This window comes from Rhinolophus sinicus, linkage group LG14 (genome assembly GCF_036562045.2).
Source record: "Rhinolophus sinicus isolate RSC01 linkage group LG14, ASM3656204v1, whole genome shotgun sequence".
Lineage (NCBI taxonomy): Eukaryota > Metazoa > Chordata > Mammalia > Chiroptera > Rhinolophidae > Rhinolophus > Rhinolophus sinicus.
Genome location: NC_133763.1, coordinates 26,279,046 through 26,300,800, shown reverse-complemented (window position 1 = coordinate 26,300,800; position 21,755 = coordinate 26,279,046). Strand labels below are relative to the sequence as shown.

At 34.6% G+C, this 21,755-nt stretch overlaps 1 protein-coding gene and 1 pseudogene across 10 annotated transcripts in view; one reads left to right on the top strand and one right to left on the bottom strand.

The window, feature by feature from the left end:
- SNTG1 (syntrophin gamma 1) overlaps window positions 1–21,755 on the top strand; it is an 813,791-nt gene that overhangs the window by 204,630 nt on the left and 587,406 nt on the right. The gene's annotated exons all lie outside the window — the stretch shown is intronic.
- On the bottom strand, window positions 18,492–19,828 carry LOC109435025 (heterogeneous nuclear ribonucleoprotein H3; annotated as a pseudogene).

Below are 21,755 nucleotides of genomic sequence, written 5' to 3'. Positions count from 1 at the left end.
CTGAAGACCTTAATTATGTCTTCAATTATCCCTGCCTGTGCTATTGAATTCATATATGACATTTTTAGGTGTGGTGTGGTTCCTCTGAGTATGGTTTTCTTTATTGCATTTGAAGCAGTAACCTGTATGGGAGTGTTAATATTTTTGTCATGTATCATTGCTAGAATTGCCAATTTTCTAGTGACTTTGATGGCTTGGGCTGTGTCCTTCCAGTGTAAACCATCCCCCAGGGACGTTAGGTCCACTGTAGGGTATGTGGATCGCCAAGCCTTTGCAATTCAATCCCATAGTGTCAGTATCCCTGTTGGGTATGCCTGAGTTATGGCCAATAGCTGTGCATTCAACTGAGATTGCTCAGTGATAGCTGACATTTGTCCTGTAAGCATGATAGTGTTTGTTCCTTTATCCCAAATAGGAAGGAGCCATTCTGTATGTGCCAAATCTTTTTGTGAGAAATCAATCCTCATGGTTTGGAGTTCTGCTCTAGTGAATTATCTTCCTTCCTCTAGGTATTGTAGTATTCCCTGTCCATGATTATAATCTTAAACCTGTTTTCTAGATAATACTGGTCTAGCCTGGTAGACTTCCTCTGGGGCCCATGGATTATCATAATCTGCTGGATTCTCTGGGTGCGAATCCCTTCGTTTCCATTCATCATCAGTTTTAAACCTAACATTTAGGTTTTCTGCAGATGTGCTCAAAACATTCCTGGTCAATGTCTTCCCTTTATTCCTGTCCTCATCAACCTGCGAGAGGCTTTTAAGCAAAATCGCAGGAATTTCCTGCATGGGCGCGCTCGAAATTAATGGATTCACATTATTGGGATTTTTGAGGTCCATCCGTACATCCTCAGGGGTTTGTACAGGAAGCCGTTTCCTGACTTCTGGTCCGTCTCATAGAATGTGTCCTCCTTATTAAGCACAGTATTTGGACGTCTCCTAACACTAAGCTTCTTTTTTTAGGGATTTAGCTAGGGTCCACATCGAGAGAGAGAGAGAGAGAGAGAGAGAGAGAGAGAGAGAGAGAAGGAAATAATATGTAAAAGAAACAGAAAACAAGCTATAGAAGTTTGGATGCAAGAGAATATAAGCAATTAGTTTTCCAGACCAAAAATTTGCATTTCACAGTTCCAGCTATTAACAAATTCTCAATTTTTTCCTCACACAATTCAGCTCTTTGATATATTATTTTGGCTATCCAATGTTCCGTATGTTGTTACCCAGTATCATTGAGCACCAGATGGATTTTAAGAAAACATTTTCCTTCCTCTGTTTTTTTTTTTTTTTAAAGAAGGGAAGAGCTCAAAGTGGCCCAGGTGGGAATCAAACCAACTGCCTGGGGGTTACCAGCAGTAATCGGTAACCAACTGAGCTAAATGGCCTCTGGGAAGGTTTTTGTTCTTAAAGGGACAGTACTGATTATGGCAGATTGCACCAATTTACAGCAGATGACGCCAATTTACAGCGAATGACGCCAATTTATGGCAAACTACACTGATTTATGGCAGCGGCGTGGGCATCAGCTGTGAAGTTGGCAGGGAAGTGAAAGTTCCGACCATGCTAATTTAAAGTCCACTATGCCAATGAGAATGACAACTATGCCAATTTAATGTCACGAGTGCCTGCCTGTAAGGCAGTCGTCACACTTCAATCTTCCTGAAAGTCAAGGGGACATTAACCCATCAGCAGGGCCTTATGTCCCTGGCTGGTACTCGTGAGGTGAGTGGGGAACAAAGTCCCGGCACACAGGTTCAGACAGAGTGAGTAACACAGCTTTGTTTGGGAGCCAATGTCCCTCCAGACGCCAATGCTCTGGTAAGCACAGAAGGTTATACAGAGTAGAATAGAATTTAATGACGAACCAAGTCCCAGAGTGAATCGGGATGGAGAAGGTTCCTGGTCCAGGAGAGGTAACTGGGCCCACCACGGGTCTAAGGCAAGCTGGTCTTGCAAGGAAGAACTTCGGAGAGTCCCGGAGTATGGTGGTTTGCACCGTGCAGAAGACTCTGTCGGATCACCCAGCTAGACTACTCATGGCATTGCTCTGGAATTCTGCTTTTATCCTCTTTTCCTTGGACTTGTTTACTTCTTAGGTGATAACCAGAAGTGGTTTGCCAGGAGGTGTTTATCTCTTAGGTGATAACCAGATTTATTTGTCAGGAGTTTTTTACCTCTTAGATGATAACCAGTTGTTGTTTGCCAGGATTTTTTTTTTTTTTTACATCTTAGATGATAACCAGAAGTCGCTTGGTAAATGTGTTTATCAATCAATTTTGTTATGCTCAGTTTCACACAAAAACATATTTTTCACTTCAGTCTTATCAGTCTCAAACATATGTGGCCATAGTCCTGTCCCTACTAGTAAACAACTGTTTTTGTAAACCTCAATCCAACATGTATAATACATTTTATATGGTCTATACACACACTCCCTGACTTCAGCTTGTACTACAGGGCAACAATAAAGCAGTATGGTATTGGCAGACAAAAAGACACACAGGCCAATGGAATTGAATTGAGAACCCAGAAATAAACCCATATACATATGGACAGATAATTTTCAACAAAGAAACCAAAAACATTCAATGGAGAAAAGACAGCTTCTTCAATAAATGGTGCTGGCAGAATTGAAAAGCCACGTGCAAAAGAATGAAACTAGACTGCTATCAGTCACCATGTACCAAAGTTAATTCAAAATGGATCAAAGACCTAAACATAAGACCTGAAACAATAAACTGCATAGAAGAAACCATAGGTACTAAACTTATGGACCTTGGGTTCAAAGAGCATTTCATGAATTTGACTCCAGAGACAAGGGAAGTAAAAGCTAAAATAAATGAATGGGACTATATGAAACTAAAAACTTCTTCACAGCAAAAGAAATCATCGACAAAATAAGAGGCAACCAACCAACCAAATGGAAGAAGATTTTTGCAAACAGCGCCTCTGATAAGGGGCTAATATCCATAATATGTAAGAAACTCATACAACTCAAAAACAGGAAAAAAATTTAATTAAAAAATGGTCAGAGCATACAAATGGCAAATAGACATATGAAAAAATGCTCAACATCACTAATCATCAGAGAAATGCAAATCAAAACCACAATGAGCTATCACCTCACCCCAGTCAGAATGGCTATCATCAACAAGACAAATAGTAACAAGTGTTGGAGAGGCTGTGGAGAAAAAGGAACCCTCATACACTGTTGGTGGGAATGCAGACTGGTGCAGCCGTTATGGAAGGCAGTGTGGAGGTTCCTCAAAAAATTACGAATAGAATTGCCATATGACCCAGCAATCCCTCTCCTGGGTATCTACCCAAAAAATCTGAAAACATTTAGAGATAAAGACACGTGTGCTCCAATGTTCATTGCAGCTTTGTTTACTGTGGCCAAGACATGGAAGCAACCAAAATGTCCTTCGATAGATGAATGGATAAAGAAGTTGTGGTATATATACACAATGGAATACTATATGGTGGTAAGAAAAGATGATATAGGAACATTTGTGACGACATGGATGGATCTTGAGAGAGTAATGCTGAGCGAAATAAGTCAGACAGAAAAAGCAGAGAACCATGTGATTTCACTGATATGTGGTATATAAAACTGAAAACAACAAAAGAACAAGACAAACAAATGAGGGAAAAAACTCATAGACACAGACAATAGTTTAGTGGTTACCTGAGAGTAAGGGGGGAGGAAGGTGGTAGATGAGAGTAAAGGGGATCAAATATATGGTGATGGAAAGAGAACTGAGTGGTAAAACACACAATGTGATATATAGATGATGTATTACACAATTGTACACCTGAAATCTATGTAACTTTTCTAACAATTGTCACCCCAATAAACCTTGTTTTTTTCTTTTAAAGAAGCTTGAATATAAAGTCAGTGATGAGAGCAGACAGTGTGGACAACTATTTCAAACTGGAATGTATAGGAAGACCATTCTTGAGGAGGTGGTGTTTAAATAGCCTACATTGTCAAGTAGGATTTTTTTGAAGGCCAACATAAAGGAAATAGGTGTTTTTCTAAGGTTTTGTAGATTATATTTAAATGCAGATAGTTGTGGGTAAATATCAGGGTATCTTTCAGAGAAAATAATATACTTGAATTGCTGAGAACATGTGAGGTTTTTCTTGCACCTATTATGACAGTTATGAACCAATGGCAGTGAATAAATCATCCATGTTAATCAGATATGCATCACTGATTAAAGAAGAGGGAGAATGGAATGCTGGAAATTACCATCATTTATTGACAGGGTACAGGAAGAGGAACTTTCAGGTGAGACTTAGAATGTTAGATGGGATACTAAGAAAGAGAATGGCAGTGTTGACTAAGGTGGGATGGGTCAGGTATAGACTGTTACAAAGAGATTAGGCAAGAAAAGGAAATGTGTTTGTCCACTGGCTCCCCTGACCTATGGAAAAGCTGTATCAGTGGAATTTGGGGGAAATTTAATTAGTAAGTTGTTGACAACAGTTTAAGTAACCTTGCTTTGGTGGGAAAGAAAGAGAGAATGATACTTAAGGCGACTGAATGGGTGGTAGAATGTATTCTACTTTTTACTTTTTAAAAATAAGAAACACTAAGGTATTTGTATGTGCTTAAGGAGAGAAAATAGTTGAAAATTTAAATTAAACATGGCAGAAAAAGAGGGAAATTGCATAACTTATGGAATATGGTTACTGGAAGAACTGAAACTCAGAGCATACATGGAGGGGTTCACTTTGGACAGACTAGAATGATCAGAACTTACTATTAAAAAGAGTACAGCTTTGATTATATTCTTTCAGTAGTTTTAAAAACAATTTCAGTCTTCTTTCATGTTCTTTGCAGTGAAAACAATGATCAAAGAAAAAGAAACAATGGCATTGATTTGATCTTGAATCTGTTGTTTTCTGTGATCCTCGTGAGAAAGAGCTCCACATATCCAATTATGTCAATGCAGTAGTCAGCTTGGATATTAATATTTCTATGAGGCTTAGGTTTGCTCTTCTGCATTGCTGCATGCTGCAGTATGAGAAAAGTCAACCCTTTTCAAAGTACTAAACCTATCAAGAAACAGTATCAAAAGTGACTGGATCTTATCCATGAATATTAATTCTCCTTACCAAGATTCTGTCCTCAAAGCTTTCTGAATTAAGTCTGATTTTATGTTATTCCATGTGCATTAATATTTGAATTTGATTCTGTATCAAAATCCTGACAGTTCTTAAATAGCATTCCATTATGTGGTAATACATAAATTGAAGAATCAAAAATTTAAAAGATCACATAAAATAATAAAACTGATTTGTTATCTTCTTTTAATTTCATTTTTGTTTTGGTCAACACTTATTATTTAAATTGATATCTTAGCTCTATTTTTGTATTTACCAACAGGGAAACTTCTTCATAGCTACCATTAATAGGCAACAGATATTAAAATGATCAATAGGAAGCAAGAACTATTTTATTGTCTTTTATATGTCTATTAGTGACTATATGAGGTCTGACAATTAAGTTCGTGAACTCATCCTAGAAAAAGTGCTACACACCTCATTGCTGAATATCACTATAGTCACATTTGAAGTACTCCCCTTGGGAAGCTCTGTACCAATGCCAGTTCTTAGTCCACCCTTCAAAGCAATTTTGGAACGCTTTTTCTGGAAGAGCCATTAGAGTGGTCATCGTATTACACTTGATGTCCTGAATGTCATCAAAATGTCTTCCTTTCTATATTTTCTTTATCGTAGGTTCAAGAAAGAAGTCATTGGGGGCCAGCTCAGGTGAGTAGGGAGGGTGTTCCAATATATTTATTTGTTTACTGGCTAAAAACTCCCTCACAAACAGTGCCATGGGAGCTGGTGCATTGTCATGATGCAAGAGCCATGAATTGTTGACAAAAAGCTCAGGTCATCTAACTTTTTCATGTAGCCTTTTCAGCACTTCCAAATAGTAAACTTGGTTAACTATTTGTCCAGTTGGTACAAATTCAGAATGAATAATCCCTCTGGTATAAAAAAAGGTTATCAACATCATTGAAATATGTTTACAAACTTAATTGTCAAACCTTGTACATTTTCTCATCAGTTAAACTTTACATAGTCTTTCAGAATTTTCTTTGGCTTTGTTTATAATGCTCCTGTTTAGACAACAGAAAAATATAAAATGAAATATGGAACACTTGGAAAAGAGATTCTTTATATTCTATTAAAATTAGGACTATCTCAAAATCACTAATTATCTCTTAGTGCAATAACAATTTTTGAGATGTTATAGGAATAGTTTTTCTAAATAATTTGATTTAAAAAAAATCTTTTCAACCATAGATTCCACCACTCTTGTCAATCTTTATTTGTTTCATAACTTTCTTTATCACTATTTGGTACCTCTTTCGTGACTTATTCTACTGAGATTATGAGTCTTTGGAGTTATTGTAACCTCCTTTTGCTTCATAATATACATATTCTGTTAGGATTACTTCATAAACTTTATACAATTTTAGCTAATCTCACTGTCTCTTCTCTCATTTTCCTTGTCTCTTTTCTCTGTTTTCCCTTTTTCACGATTTCTCTCATTAAACCTCACATCAAAATTTCCATTTGCTTAGTAGAGCATTCATTTGCTATTTGTTGAATATTATTTGGGCCTGAGCTGTGAGGGGCACAAAGATGAACAGGGATTATCCCTGTGCTCAAGGAGCTCATATTATATGGACCTATAAATCATTAAGTCAAGTCCCATGGTGACTGACATAAGTACATGCTGGTGTGAGGTTGGGGCACAGAGGAAGTTGTGGTCAGTGCTACCTACATGAATAAGAGCTTCTTTAGAACTGATGCTTTTGAACCATCTATTGAATGCGAGTAGGTTTTCACCAAGAAGAAAGGGGCACAAAGCATTTGGGACCCCACAATATTTTTGGCAAGGGATATGTTGAGAACAATCTGAAATACAACACATACAGAAAAATAACTGCTTCAGATTGACCAGGGAGGACCCTCCAGTATACTCTAAGAAATAAAAACCTTACCTCCTACACAGTATTAATGTGCTGTATTTAGAAATCCTCCCAGGCAGTGTGGATAATGAAGAGTATTAGAATGAGAATGAAAGTGAAAAGATGAGTTTGAAGGCCATCGCATTAGTATAATAAGAGAGTAAAAGTGGAGCATAGTGTAAGACAACATTTTTAATCTGCTCACTTATTTTCATTATAGTGCAAATGACAAGCTCTGAGTCACCCCATCTCACTATACTAATTACAAATGCTCCCACTGCCTATAGTCAATTCCCCCTTGTTCATTCAGCAAATATTTATATTATGATTACCGTGTTTCATGCTTTAGTGTAAGTGTGGAAACATGGCAGCAAACAAAGCAAAGACTCTGTACATACGGAGTTTATCTTTTGGTGGGAGAGGACAGTAACTACTATTAGGCTGGTGCAAAAGTAATTGAGGTTTAAAAGGTTAAAAATAATTGCAAAAACTGCAATTACTTTTGCACTAACCTAATAGTTAAGCGTATATATAAATAGTATGTTAGAAGGCAATTCGTATTACTGAGAATAAAGAAAGCAGAGTGAGAGACATAGAGTGACAATGGGCTATTTTACATGGGGTGGTCAGGGAGGACCTCAATGAAAATGTCATAGCTGACAGTAATCTGGAGAAAGTGAAGGTGAGTAAAGTAAGAGGATCTATTGGGAAGAGATTTTAGAAGACATTTCAGGCAGGATCTGCTTCCTGTCTTGAGACATCATCAACACAGGGATTGTATTTGAGACTCTCAGGTTGGATGCGGTCCCCATGGAAGGGACAATACAGAGTAAAGAGTTCTGTAGACTGAGACTCAGTGCCTTCCAAAACATCCAGATTGGAATGATGAGTCAAAACAAACAGAAGACCAAAAATTATCACCAGTGAGCAAAGATAAAGCCAAGAGAAGGGAATGTTCCAAAAGTCAGATGAAGTGCATTTCCAAAAGAGAAAAAGAATGTTTAGCTTATTATTTTTTTTCTATATTAGTTTTCTATATTAATTTTGCTGCATATATATGATCACAATCTTAATGGCTTGGTGCAAAATACATTTCTTATCTGACATTATCCATGGACAGTGTCCACGGGACATGTTAGCCGAGGTGTCTGTTTCAGGGACCTACAAGGCTAGAATCAAGGTGTTGGCCAGATTGCATTCCTATCCAGAGGTTCAACTGGGGAAAAATCTGCTTCCAAATTCACTCAAGTTGTTAGCTGAATTCATTTTCTTGCAGCTATATGACTGACAGTCTCAGTTTTTTGCTGGGTATAATTTGGAGGTCACCCAAACTTTCTTACCACATGGCCTTCTCCAACATGGACTTTCACTTCGACAAGCCTGCAAGGAGACCCTCTAACTTCAATGTGCTTAAGATGGAGTCTTATAAATGCAGCATAATCATGGGAGTGACATCCCATTACCTTTGGCCCATTTTATTGGCTAGCAGCAAGTCACAGATACTAACTGCTTTCAAAGGGAAGGGGTTGCACAAATATATTAGTATCCAAAGGTATGGATCATCTTCATGGCCCTATGAGGGGTCATCTACAGGTGTGTTGACACATATGTTAAATTTTGTTGATAGGTTAGATAAGATGAGGATTGAGAATGGATCATTAAATTTATCAATGATAGAGTTAAAATCATTGTTCAAGAGATATGAGAGAAATTATATAAAACACAAATCAAGTCACTTTAAGTATCTGCTTTTAAAACCTATCCATTTCCTAGAGAATAAAGATCTGTTCTTTGACTTGTTCTTTGAAGAAGCCTTTTCAGACCCCATGCTTTCTAATAGATCCCAAACTCTCCCTTTGTGTCGCATCTCTCTTCCCCTTCAAAATCTTTTATGTACATCCTATATCCCAGGTGAATGACTTTTCACCATTCCCTGAATACATCTAGTTACTTTATATCACCCAGACTTTGCTTAGAGTGTGCTTTTCTCTCTAATTTTCTTTCCTCTTTTCTTATTGGAAAAATACAACTAATTTCTTAAAAATCACTTCCTTTGTGAAGGCTGCCTCAACTCACCCAGGAAAAATTGCTCATCGGTTTGTACTCCTTAGATATTTTTTTCATTCACTCACAGACATTTGAGTGTTTACAGTAATAATTTCTATTTAGAATAAAAAGAGGCATGGACCTTTCATTTATGGACTGGTCTTCTCTATTTTTTTTTTATATGTATCTACATCAGATACAGTTGACCTCTGCCTTTTTGACTTCCTAACATTGAAACACTCTTATTTGCTGGAGGCATGTGCAATGGATGGTAGTCAGTGTGTTATCTCAAGTTATGGATACCAAGAAGTGCAAAAGTGTTCCCTCCCAGCTTGTCAAGAGTCACAGCATCCTAATATGGCCTAGACTCTACACATACGGTACTCCTTTCTATGATTCTGCATCTAGAATGAGTGACAAAGTTGGAATTATTTATGAATGCTGAGGCATAAATAAAAATTTAGCAATACATCATGTAATAGACGGGAGTGATGGTGCTGTGGCAGCCTGGATCAGAGTTAGTGACAAACAGTGACCTTGTTTTGTGTTGACTCCTTGGGAAAATATCATTGTGTCAAGATGCCAGTCAGGCCTTACCTCCCAGGATATAGTCAGTTTTCTGGGTCCCATTCTCCAATCTGATAGAAAAATAATTTATAGATTCTGATAACTTGTTTTTTAGAAACTAAAAATAATATTGTTTTGACCACCTTATTCAACATTCCAGGAATAAGGAATAAGGGCATCAGGGCAACACACACACATACACACACAAATTAATATATGTATTTTTTCAAGAAATATGTATTTCCTGAAAATATGTATTGAATAAAGAAAGCATTGAAAATTTCTGTCCAGGAAAGCAGCAATTGAAATAAGTCAGAATGATTCCAATGAAAATACAAAAATTCTAATGGAAAATATTGCTTGAATAACTCATACACCATCTTTGCCTCAGTGGGTATGCAGCAGATATTTGCTGGTGGGTGCTGTATGTAGCCATTTGTGATTTTCTTTTTTGCTAATAAATTAGCCATCTATTTTAAGCAGAAAAACCCTAACTTACTTGGATAAAAAGTTGGGATTCATAAATGTGGTTATGGATATTGCAGATTTTTATGAGTAATCAAAATAATAAACTATGTTTGGCTGACACAAAATACATACTGACTTTTTTAATTTAAAAATTTTGTTTTTTATGATAAAATTACTAAAATAGACTCTGAAAATGTAGAAGTGACAGAAAAAAGTGGAAAATAAAACATACTTGTAATCGTGCTAGGTACAAATGCAGTTATTTTGATGTGTGCATGTCTAGTATTTTTTCTATACGATTGTGCATATTTTCATCTATCTGTAAGGATCTACACTCATATTCTAAGTGACAAAATTGAGATCTAATGAACATCTTACTTAGTAGCCTATTTTTGATGTTGTATTAGTCTGTTCAGGTTTCCATAACAAAATACCACAGACTGGGTGGCTTAAACAACAGAAATTTAGTTTCTCACACTTCCAGATACTGAGATTTCCAAGATCAAGGTTGATTTATTTAGTTGATTTAAGTTTTGGTAAGAACCCCCTTCCTGGCTTGCAGACAGTTTTTTTTTTTTTTTCTTAATTGAAGTATAATTGGTATACAATATTATATTAGTTTCAGTTGTACAACACAGTGAGTCAACATTTATAGACCTTGTGATATTATTACCACATTAAATCTTGTAACCATCTGTCACCATACAAAGTTATCTCAATGTTATTGATAATATTTGCTTTCACCTTTTTTACCCATCTGCCAACCCCTCTGGCAACTATCAGTCTGTTCCCTGTTTTCATGAGTCTGTTTTTGTTATCTTTATTTGTGTGTATTTTGGATTCCATATATAAGATAAATCATGCTGTATTTGCCTTTCTTTGTATGATTAATTTCACTTAACATAATACCCGCTAAGTTGATCTATGTTGTTGCAAATAGCAGCATTTCATTATTTTTTATTGCTCAGTAATACTCCATTGTATATATGTGCCACATCTTTTTGATCCATTTATCTATTGATGGACACCTTAGGTTTCTTCCATATCCTGGCTATTGTAAATAATGCTGCAGTGAACATAAAGACATATGTTTCCTTTTTGAATTCATGTTTTCATTTTCTTCAGATAAATACCCAGAGTGGGATTGCTGAGTCTTATGGAAGTTCTATTTTTAGTTTTCTGAGGAACCTCCATACTGTTTTCCATAGCGGCTGCACTAATTTACGGTCCCATCAACAGTGCAAGAAGGTTACCTTTTCTCCACATCCTCACCAACACTTGTTATTTGTTGACTTTTTGATGATAGCCATTCTGACAGATGTGAGGTAGTATCTCATTGTGGTTTTGATTTGGATTTCTCTGGTGTTTAGTGATGTTGAGCACCTTTTCTTGTCCATTGGCCATCTGTATGTCATCTTTGGAAAAATGTCTCTTCATATTCTCTGCTTATTTATTGATCATATTATTTATTTCTCTGTCATTGAATGGTGTGAGTTCCTTATATATTTTGGATACAAATCTCTTACCAAATATATCATTTGTGAATATCATCTCCTGTTCAGTAGGTTGTTGTTTTGTTTTGTTGTTGGTTCCTTGGCTGTGCATAAACTTTTTATTAATAGTTTGATGTAGTCTCATTTGATTACTTTTACTTTTGTTTTTGTTGCTTGAGAGACACATCCAAAAAGATATTACTAACACTTGCGTGAAATAGTTTACTACCTATGTGGTGTGATCACAAAATATGGTGAATGCTGCTGCTGAACGCCATCCAGTGGAAAGGCAGGGATCTTCAGTACAGGAAGTGGTGTGTTGAACCTTAGTAACAGTGTGTGACAAGTTTCAACTGGTTGGGTGCAGCCATTCAAGTGTGAGCTACGGTTGAGAGAAGGTGTGTTTTACAGTGTGCCGTAATCATGGATAACAAACAATACATTAACATCTCTGTATATATCTGTCCAGGTTTCCTAGCATCACTTGTTGAAGAGACTGTCATTTCTCTATTGTATAGTTTTGCCTCCTTTTTCATAGATGAATTTACCGTATAAGCAAGGGTTTATGTCATAGCCACCTTCTTGTTATATCCTCACATGCTTTTCCTCAATGATGTGACAGAAAGTTAGGTCTCTGGTATCTCTTCTTATAAGAACACTAATCCTACTGGATAAGGACCCCAGTCTTATGATTCAATTTAATCTTAATTATCTCTTAAAGTCCCTATATTCAAATATAGTCACATTGTGGTTAAAGATTCAGCATATGAATTCTGGGTGGACACAATTCAGTCCATAGGAGATAAATAGTCTGGGAAAATTATGTTATCACAACCTTTTTAATAAGACTGTTAGATAGCAGCAAAATATTATTATATACTGAATGTACATACCACAATTTACTTTACTAATAATTTATATTTGGATATGTAATTTGATTTTATTTTTTACTATAACATTGCTATGGACATTCATATGCATAATGTCTATCAATATTTGTTATTTTCTTACATTCGAAATATGAATGTATGTAATCAAACTATGTAAACAATTTAGGCTTTAATATATATTGTTGAATGCCCCGCCTCAACCCCAAAGGACTACAATAATATGAGAGTTCACTGACCTAGAAAATAGAATGCACATATCATGTCTGCCAACAATTGACTTCAAATATAAAATTTTGAAATATATACTAAAATGACTCCAAATTATTTTCTTAAAAGTCCATTAATGAAACATAAAAAATAAAAACAGATTCATTAGATGTGTCATGATATAGCCTGCTCTTGCAGAGTTCAGCAAAGCAAAGAAAGAGCTCTCTCCATTTATAGGATTCAGAAATTATCTTAATGCACTCCACAATGGTGCTATTTGAAGAAACAAATAATTGTCTTTCATGTGTCCACTGTGCACATTTCCAAGATACCTGTCAAAATTTCAAAGCTCAGAGCCAAGAGTGAATCACTGAAGTTTAAAGGAGATTAGAGAGTTTGCAGAAAGACTCACATTGATCCTTCGTGATAAGTACACTCAAATAGCTCAGTATTTTGGTTCAGTTTGTGTCAACCTATCTAAGTCTAGTTGATGTCTGAAGATTTTCACATGTAACAGAAAACCCTGTGGTTTTGTTTTATATTGTAATAAAGACAGTGCAAAAATTATAAGTGCTAGAGTACAATGTCACAAAACTCATGATGTCATTAAGATAATATATTATTCTATAATGTCCCAGATGATCAAAAATCATCAATCAATCACTAAGCATCTATGAGGCAAATCTTTGTTCTGTGCAGTGCTAGAAAGGACTTCAATTCTAGAAGCCAAGATGTATAAGAATTTCAACATTTGAAGAGGGGTCACTTATTTGATTGAACAGTCATGATAGTTAGGAAGGGTCTTTGGAGGGAACAAGATTGTCACATTCAGTATTGCACTGTGCCATGTTTATAGTTTCTTTTGAGTCTAAATGTTACCATATTCCCTGTTTTTGTTTATCTTGAGCATGTGTATGTCTCTATGTGTCTGTATGTGTTTGTGTGTGTGTATGTGTGTGTGTAGATGTTTTTACCTCCTAGGCAAAAGCAGAACAAAGCACTTTTAGGATATATTTTAATGAAGGTCATTTGCCAACACATTGTCTTAATTTTTGCTCATATAAAAATGTTGCTTGTTCTTGTCCTTTTTTTTAAAAAAAATAATGTGTCTGGAAATTCAGATTTGACAGCTATTTTCTTTCTGTTCTTCTATGGTTTAATTCCCCTTTTACGGTTTTCATACTTTCCATGGGGAAAAAGGTTACAATGTTGTCAACTTATTTATTGCCTATGACTGAATTAAAATTTCTTTTTGTTTTTACTATTATAAAGTTTCTTTATGGTACTTTATGACATTTTACTTATTTCTATTACTTTAGTTTTCCTGAATCTGAGGGAAGATGATTTCAACAATTTTGGAAAATTATTAACAATTACCTCTTTAAATAGTATCTCTCCCCTGTTATGTTTCTTGAGATATGATGATCTTCTTGAAACTGATCATCTTCTTGAAATTGGGGACATTGACTCTAGAAAAGTCCCAGTTATTATCCTTTCAGATATTGTTTTTTGCCAGTCTCTGTAGTCTTGCCTTCCAGACTCAGACTAGATGTATCTTAGTGCTTTAAATTTCATAACTTAAAAATCTGTTTTATTCTTAAATTATAATTCCTGAATATTTACTAGAAACTACCTAAATCCCTGATTCTACTGTTTAAATTTTTATTAATATATAATTTATTATGTATTTCATTTTCATAAGATTGTTTATTGAATGTCAAATATATATATATTTTCACAGGATGGAAAGTACAGCATAGGAAATATAGTCAATGGTATTGTAACAGCTGTATGCAATGTTAGAGGGGTAGTAGATTGGGAGGGTTATAACTTTGTGAGGGTTATAAATATCTAACATTAAAAAAATTTTATTTATTTTAAGTGTGTTTTTCCAGAACCCATCAGCTCCAAGTCAAGTAGTTGTTTCAGTATAGTTGACGAGGGCACAGCTCAGAGTGGCGTATGTGGGGATTGAACCTGCAACCTTGTTATTTAGAGCAACATGCTCTAACCAACTAAGCTAACTGGCCACCCCATAAATATCTAACTTTTACATTGTTATGTACACCTGAAACTAACCTAACATATATATATATATATATCCGAGTCAGAAACACTATAATAAAAATTGTTTCTGTGCTTTGACTATAAAAGAATTTTCATAAGATTTGTTTTAGCCTTTTTCAAATCTATCATGTACATTTTGATAATTTTTATTCTTACAATTTCTTTTCCAATTGACCTTTCAATTATTTAAGCATATTATATCTGATCATTTTGTGTTTCATAGTTGCTGATTAAAATGTGGTGGTATTTACAATTATGATTCTGTATAACTTCCAATATTGTCAGTTTCTGCAGATTACTTTATATTTATTATTATGTTCATGTAATATTTCTTCACAAATGACTTCTTATTTTTATTTTTTACTTTCAATTACAGTTAAAATTCAATATTATAGTAATTTGAGGTGTTACAACATAGTGGTTAGACATCTATATAACTTATAAGGTGATTCCCACGGTAAGTTTATGACCCACTTGACTATACGTAGTTATTACAATATTATTGACTACATTCCCTGTGCTGTCATTTACATCCCTATGACTACTCAGTACCAGCCTATTTGTACTTCTTAGTCATTCATCTCTTTCACCAAACTCCCCAACTCCCCTCCCATCTATAAAACATAATTTTGTTCTCTATATCTATGAGGTTGTTTCTGTTTTGTATGTTCATTTCCTTTTTTAAGATTCCACATATAAGTGAAATCATATGGTGTTTGTCTTTCTCTGTCTGACTTATTTCACTTAGCATAATACCCTCTAGGTTCACCCAAATTGTTGCAAATGGTAAGGCTTCATCATTTTTTATAGCTGAGTAATATTCATATATAAATATACACACACAGATAATCTCACTTTTTTTTAAATCAAATTATCAGTTGATGGGCACACTTAGGTTGCTTCCATATCTTGGCTATTGTAAATAATGCTGCAGTGAATATAGAGATGCATATATCTTTTCAAATTAGTGTCTGCCTTTTTTCAGAGAAATGCCCACAAGTGGAATTGCTGGGTCATATGGTAATTATGTTTTTAATTTTTTGAGGAACCTCAATAATGTTTTCTATAGTGGCTTCACCAGTTTGCAATCCCACCAATAGTGCACATCTTTGCCAACACTTACTGTTTGTTGATTTATTGATGATAGCCATTCTGACAGTTGTGAGGTGATATCTCATTGTGGTTTTTATTTGCTTTTTTTGATAATTAGTGAACTTGAGCATCTTTTCATATGTTTATTGACTATCTGTAAGTCCTCTTTGGAGAAATGTCTGTTCCGGTCATCTGTCCACTTTTTTAATTGGAATATTTGTTTTTTGGTGTTTAGTTGTATGAGTTTTCTATGTATTTTGGATAGTAATCCCTTATCAGATGTATCTTTGGCAAATATCTTCTCCCATTCAGTAGGTTTTCTTTTCGTTTTGATGATGGTTTCCTTTGCTGTGCAAAAATGGTTTTTTATTTTGACATAATCCCATTTTTTTTCTTTTTGTTTCCTTTACCCAAGGATACTTACCAAAAAAAATAATTGTTAAGTGTGATGTCAGAGAGTTTACTGTCTATGTTTTCTTCTAGGGATTTAATGGTTTTTAGGCCTTTTATGGTTTTAAATCCATTGTGATTGTTTTTCTATATGGTATTTTTCTATGTGGTATTTTCTATATGATTGTTTTTCTATATATATTTTTTGCATGTATCTGTCTAGTTTTCCCAACACCATTTATTGACTAGACTGCCTTTATCCCAATGTATATTCTTGTCTCCTTTGTCTTAGAATAAATGACCTCATAGATGTGGGTTTATCTGGATTCTCTATTCTGTTCCTTTGAGCTATGTGTTTGTTTTTATGCCAGTATCAAGCTGTTTTGATTACTATAGCCTTGTAGCATAGTTTGGTATCAGGTAGCATTATACCTCCAACTTTGTTCTTCTTAATCAAGATTGCTTATGCTATTCAATGTCTTTGTGGTATTATATCAATTTTAGGATATTTGCTCTAGGTCTGCAAAAAATACCATTGGCTTTTGATAGGCATTGCATTGAATTTATAGATTGCTTTAGGTAGTATGGGCATTTTTCATTTTATTTTTTTTTAGTAGGGACATTCTAATGATGTCAATTTGACCTATTCATAAGCACAGTTTATGCTTCTATTATTTGAATCTTTTTCAACTTATTTTTTCAATGTCTTATAATTTTTCCAGTATGGTTCTTTTACCACCCTTGTTAATTTATTCCTTGATATTTTAATTTTAAGATTGTACGTGTCTGTTAACTTCCACATTTTTCTTATTTCTGTTTTTCAGGGTATCCACTTACTTTGAAGCCAACTTAATTTGTGTGTTTTATCCAGAATTTTAATTACAATGTACCAGGAAGGGTTTTTCTTGAATAATTTTGTCTACCTGTTGAAAGAAAAAACTCAGTTGAGTTACATTGGTTTGTCATTATGATCTACATTTTCATTAAATAGTATGTTCTATGAAAGAGAGGATAACTTATTTTTAAAAATTGACAGTTAATCTAAATATAAAGAAACTTTGCTGCATTGACCTCAAGTATATACCTTAAATTTAAAAAGTTGATTGTGATTTATGTTTAAATATGTGTTTTTACTGACTTTTTTCCTTTTCATGTCTTGGATAATACTTGCTTCTGATATGTTTTGATATGTTAATATTTACAGGTGCTAAACTGTATAAAAATAGATTCATACATTTATATTGAATTTTGCATACCAAAACTATATTGCTTTACACAACTAAAATTTATGTTTTCATCAAATAAAATCATGTATTTTAAAATGATTATGCTCACGTTTTCTGCTGCATTCTTAAGCTCACAATATTTCTGGCAAAATGCTTTCTCCCTCTTTAAATATCTATAATTTTTAAAAACTTGCATTATATATAGCACACTAAATGAAATTGAGTTTTAAATGACTTCAAATAGCTAATGGTGTATATATTTTTTTCAGTTTTATTGAGATATAATTGATGTAACATTGTATAAGTTTAAATCATATGTGCATATGAAGTAGGTATATATTGCAAATGACAATCACAATAATGTAAATTAACACATCCATCACCTCCCACTATTACTTTTTTAAATGTGTGTGGTTAGAACTTTTAAGGTGTAATTTATTAGCAATTTTCAAGTATGAATACAGTATTGTTACCTATAGTTATTATGCTGTACATTAGATACCTAGAGGTTATTCATCTTATAACTGGATGTTTGTACTCTTTGACCACTTTCATCCATTTTCTCCCTTCCACTTAGCCCCTGGCAACCACCAATCTACTCTGTTTCTATAATTTCATTTTTTAAAAAAATATTTTAGGTTCCACATATGAGTAAGATCATACAGATTTTGTTTTTCACTGTCTGATATATATTTCACTTAGCGTAATGCCCTTGAGATTCATTCATGTTGTCACAAATGACAGAATTCCCTTCCTTTTATTGGCTGAATAATATTACATATATAATATATTATATATTATATATTCAATGTATACACATATTTATGTCTTTCCATTTTTTGAACATAAAAATTAATTTTAAGTCAAAATATGCAACAAATAAAACCTACAGCAAACAGATTTTCCCATTATAATCTGTTGCTTTGCCAAATAATATTTTGAAACACATTCCTTCAGTTATTAGAAAGTTCTTAAAATAAAAAAGAAATTAATTCTGTAAGAAAATCTAGTAAACCAGATGTTATTGTCAGAATCTTATGTTGGTGGTTATGCTTTAATACATCCCATGCCATCCACCTCCACTCATGCCACCTTGCCCCATAGTAACCTCCACTGCCTCCACCACCATGGCCATAACCCCCCAAGCCATCAGGAGTACCATAGCCTCCACTGTAATTGTTCCCCCTTCCCATTATTCCAACAGATCCATAACCTTATTCCAGCTGATCCATTCAATCTCTGCGATAGCCTCCCATTCCAGAGCTTCCCATTCCAGAGCTGCCTCTGGGAGTAGAATTGAAGAAGAGTTCAATGTATCAGTGTTGCATGTTATTCTTATCTTTAGACATGGCAACTACTGCATCTTCATGTGTCACAAACTCTATATCTGCTTCTCCTGACCCTCTGCCATCAACTCCAATATCAAAATGCACTCGTATTGGATTTCACTAAGGTGAGATAAAATTAGCAATGTCATTTTCAGTTGCATAAAAAGACAATCCTCTCATGTGTACAAAATGACCACCATGAAAACCTGAATTTGCATCAGCAGCTCCACTATAGCCATGTTCTCCCATACCTCTTCCATCTTTCACTCTGTCATCAAAGCCGTCATTTCCATAACCATGATTATTGTGGCCCCCAGAGTCATCAAAATGTCCATAACTTCTATGCCCACCTCCATAATAACCCCTTTTTCTTTCTATTGGTCTAGCACATGGTGCCACTTGCTGGTCCAGCAATCTTCTTGGTGGATGATAAAATCCTTTGATTTCACTCCTGCTACTTCTGAGGATCTCAATATACCTTGAAAGAACTTAACTATTTCCTCTTTGCTGCAACCAAGTGGCAGTCCACAAAGTTGTACTGTCTCATCACTACTAGTGCCATTTGGACCACTATGTTTCATAACCCAATCCCTCTCAATACCATTTGATTTAAATGTCTTTTTGAAGTTCCAAATCTGGAATATAAGGGCCATCTAAACATCCTTTATACCTCCCTGGAGACTTTTCATTTATCTGGCTGCCCTAGAGAACAGAGAGCTAGGGAGAGTACTCCCTTTACCCCCTTGCCATCTGGCAGGCAAGCCTGGCTTTAAAATATTCGCCACTGACTGTCTGCCTTCTTTGTCCTGGATTTGGGAGTTGAGTACCTTTGTGGCGTTGGCTTTCCACCCCCAGCTCCAGCCTCTCTCATCTTGAGAATCTGCATCAGAAATCACTCACAGTCCAGCCAGCCCGCATAGCCCAACCAAGACTGTGGAGAAAGGGAGGCCCCAGTGGGAGGACAGGCCCATCTGACGCCTCCATTTTGTTAATGGTTTCCTTTGCTGTGCAAAAAATTTTTAGTTTGATGTAGTCTCATTAGTTTATTTTTTTCTTTTGTTTCCCTTGCTCAAGGTGACATAACAGAAAAGAAAATAAATATTACTACTAAGAGCAATGTCTGAGAGTTTACTGCCTATGTTTTCTTCTAGGAATTTTATGGTCTGGGTCTTATATTTAAAGTCTTTGAATTCATTTTGAACTTATTCATGTATATGGTGTGAAAAATGGTCTAGTTTCATTTTTTTACATGTATCTATCCAGTTTTCCCAGCACTATTTATTGAAAAGACTGTCTTTACCCCGTTGCATATTTTTGGGGTATAGGCATGGGTTTATTTGTGGGCTCTCCCTTCTCTTCCATTGAACTATGTCTGTTTTTGTTTGTTTTTACCAGTACAATGCTGTTTTGATTACTATAACCTTGTAGTAAATTTTGATATCAGGTATTGAGATACCTCCAACTTTGTTCTTCTTTCTCAAGATTGCTTTGTCTATTCAGAGTCTTTTGTGGTTTCATATAAATTTTAGGATTATTTGTTTGAGTTCTCTGAAGAGTGCTGTTGGCATTTTGATAAGGATTGCATTGAATGTGTAGTTTGCTTTAGGTAGTATGGACATTTTAACAATGTTAATTCTTCTTATCCATGAGCATAATATATACTTCCATTTATTTGTATCTTCTTCAATATTATTCTTCAATGTCTTATAATTTTCTGAGTGTAAGTCCTTTACCGCTGGTAAATTTATTCTTAGGTATTTATTTTTTGATGCAATTGTAAATTGGATTGTTTTCTTAATTTTTCTTTCTGATAATTCATTATGGTGTATAGAAATTCAACTGCTATTTGGATATTACTTTTGAATCTTGTTACTTTAGTAAATTCTTTTATAAATTCTAATAACTTTTAATGGAATTTTAAGGATTCTCTCTATATATTATCATGTGATCTGCAAATAATGTCAGTTCTACTTCTTTTTTTCTAATTTTAATGCCTTTTATTTTTTCTCATGTATGATTGCTGTAGCAAGGACTTCCAATACTATGTTGAGTAAAAGTGGTGAAGTGGGCATCCTTTTACTGTTTCTGACCTGAATGAGAATGTTCTTAGCTTTTCTCTGTTGAGTATGATGTTAGCTGTTGGTTTGTCATATAAGACCTTTATTATGTTCAAGTATATTCTGTCTATTCCCACTTTGCTGAGAACTTTTATTATAAATGGGTACTGAGTTTTGTCAAATGTTTTTCTGCATCTATTGATATGATCATGTGATTTGTATCTTTTTTTTTTTTTAGGTAATATATCACATTAAATGATTTGCTAATACTGAACCAACCTTGCATTTGAGGAATAAATCCCACTTGATCATGGTGTATGATCTTTTTAATGTATTGCTGAATTCGGTTTGCTAATATTTTGTTGAGGATTTTTACATTTATGTTCATCAGAAATATCAGCCTGTAGTTTTCTTTTCTTGTAATGTCTTTGTCTGGTTTTGGAATCAGGCTAATAGTGGACTTGTAAAACAAACTTGGGATCCTTCCACCTTCTTGAATATTTTGGAATAACTTGAGAAGGATAGGTGTTAATCTTGTTTTGAATGTTTGGTAAAATTCACCTGTGAACCTATCTGGTCCAAGACTTTTATTTGTGGATAATTTTTTGATTACAGATTTGATTTTGTTAGTAGTGATCAGACTGTTCAGATTTTCTTTTTCTTCTTGATTCAGTCTTCAAAGATTGTATGCTTCTAGAAATGCATTCATTTTTTCAGATTTTTGAAACTGTTGGCATATGTAGGTCTTTGCTTTCTGTCACTTAGAACATTTTCTCCCAATCCCTTCTGTAAAGTTTATGTTGAGAAATCAAGTTATATTCTTAGGGGATCTCCCTTCTAGGTAACTAACTGCTTTTCTCTTGCTGCTTTTAAGATTCATTTTTTGTCTTTAACCACTGGCATTTTAATTATGATGTTCTTGATATGGACCTC